Here is a 2,410-nt window from a genome sequence, read left to right as displayed (position 1 = left end):
TTCATTGGCTTACTGTCTTCATTTTTGGTTCATTTTAGGGTTGTAGCAAAAAAAAAAAATATTTACGAGCCATTCCATTAATATTAATGTTTTTCCCCATTGAATATTTTTCCTATAACCATTTCTTTATTCATTAATTCATTTACAATTTCATAATTGCTAAAGTCTGAATGTTTGTGTCCCCTTGAATTTGATATGTTGAAACTTAAATCTCCAATGTAACAGTATCAAGAGGTGAAGCTTTTGGAAGATGATTAGGTCAGAAGGCTCTGCCCTCATGAATGAGATTAATGTCCTTATAAAAGATGCCTCAGAGAGCTGCCTTGCCCCTTCCGCCACGTGAGGACACATAGATCATGCTATCTCTGGGTAAGGAGCTCTTACCAGATACTGAATCTGCTAGTGCCTTGATCTTGGACTATGAGCAATAAATTTCTGTTGTTTATAAATTATTCAGGCTCAGGTATTTTGTTATAGCAGCCCAGACAGACTAAGACACCAATATTTTTGAACAGCTCTTATGTGCCAAACTCTTTACTGAAGCTATGAAAACAACTGCAAATAAGGCAGATAGGGTCTTTTCCCCTGGTAGAGCTTGCAGTCGAGTGTGAGAGGCAGACATTACACAAAAAATCATAAAAAAATTCTTTATTTGGTGTCTTAGTCCTTTTTTTCTAGCTCTAACAGAGTACCACAAACTGGGTAATTTACAAAGAAAAGAAATTTATTTCTTACAGTTCTGGTGGCCGAGACCAAGAAGTCCAAGGTTGAAGGGATGCCTCTGGTGATGGTTTCCTCGCTGTGTCATAACGTGGCAGAGGGCGTCACATGGTGAGAGGACAAGAGCCTGCCAGCTCATGTCCCTCTTCCTCTTCTTATAAGGTCACCAGTTCCATCATGGGGGCCCCACCATCATGACCTTATCTAACCCTAACTACCTCCCAAAAGCCCCATCTCCAAATGCTATTAATATATGAATTTGGAGATTAAGTTTCCAATACATGAAATTGGAGACCCATTCAAACCATAGCATTTGGCACTATAACAAACGCTATGAAAGAAAACTCCAGTGAACATTATATAATGGAGACCTAATCTAGCAACACTGTTGAGTGATATCAGAAAGGCTCCCAAAGCAAATGATATTTCAACTGAGACATGAAGGTCGGGTCACCTACCTAGCTAGGTAAAGAGAGAGAGAGCAGCAAGGAAAGCATTACAGACTGAAGGAAAGCCATATGCAAAGCCCTTAAGATTGTTATCAAGACCTAGCATGTATTGTGTGCTTAGTAGGAATTGCTCTAACCTCTTTATTGTATTATCTCACTTAAGTTTTCACAAAAGGTCTAGCACAGGAGTATTACTTTCTATACTATTAAAAATAAGGCCTGTCATTGGAATGAAGTGCAAAGTGCTTGAAACAAGTGAAGAAAGACACTAATGGTGGTAAAAGGGTTTGGTGAAGGAAGCAGGGAACAGATCACCCGGGATGGCAGCCATGTGTTAGACCAACAGGGCATATTTTAAGCAGGACAGTTTGACACAAATACAGCTTTTAATAGCTTTCTACCCTCTCTTGTGGAATAGAGACAATTAGAGGAAATAAAAATAATTCACTGTAAATTAACAAATTATTTTTTGATTGACTGGTGGATGGATTCATTGCCTGATATTTTTAGAGAGCTGTCTGCTGGCCCAGCATTATAATAGGTACTTTGGGATATACAAGGCAAGCATAAAACTTTGTCTTTGTTCTCAAGGATAAAGCTCTCCCTTGCTTCTCACCAGCAGGAATTGAGTATTATCTGATTTCAGGAACTAGAAGGTAAAGCCTCTTGTATTAGTTCTTTATTACCAAGTAATAAGTTACCAAACTTAGTAGCTTAAAACAATAGGAATGTGGTATCTCACCATGGCTGTGACTGGGCATGGTTTAGCTGTATCTTGTGCTCAGAGTCTCATCTCACAGCCGCAGTGAAGGTGACAGCTGGGGCTGTGCTTTCATCTGAGGCTTGGGGTTCTCAGCTCCCTGGCTGTTGGCAGAATTCAGTTCCTGTAGATAGAGGACTGAGTCTAGGACTGAGACCCTAGACCCCGGAAGCTGTTCTTCTCTGCCACATGGCCCAATTCACAACATAGCAGCTTGCTTCTTCAAGGCTAGGAGGGGAAACTATTTCCAGTCTGCTAGGAAGGAACCTTCTAGAAAGGAATATGGTCACAGGAGCAACTATGCCATCATAGTAACCTAATCAAAGGAATGATTATCCATCACAGTCACACACAGAGTTGGGGTATATACCCCAGGGTGTGTACCTAATGAGGTGGGCATCTTGTGGGTAATCTTAGAATTCTGCCTACCACAACTGAGCAGGAAGATGGGTTGGTCAGACATAGAAGTATAGAAAAATTG

Source organism: Lemur catta, chromosome 18 (genome assembly GCF_020740605.2).
Source record: "Lemur catta isolate mLemCat1 chromosome 18, mLemCat1.pri, whole genome shotgun sequence".
NCBI classification, from domain to species: domain Eukaryota; kingdom Metazoa; phylum Chordata; class Mammalia; order Primates; family Lemuridae; genus Lemur; species Lemur catta.
Note: the sequence above shows the minus strand (reverse complement) of the source record.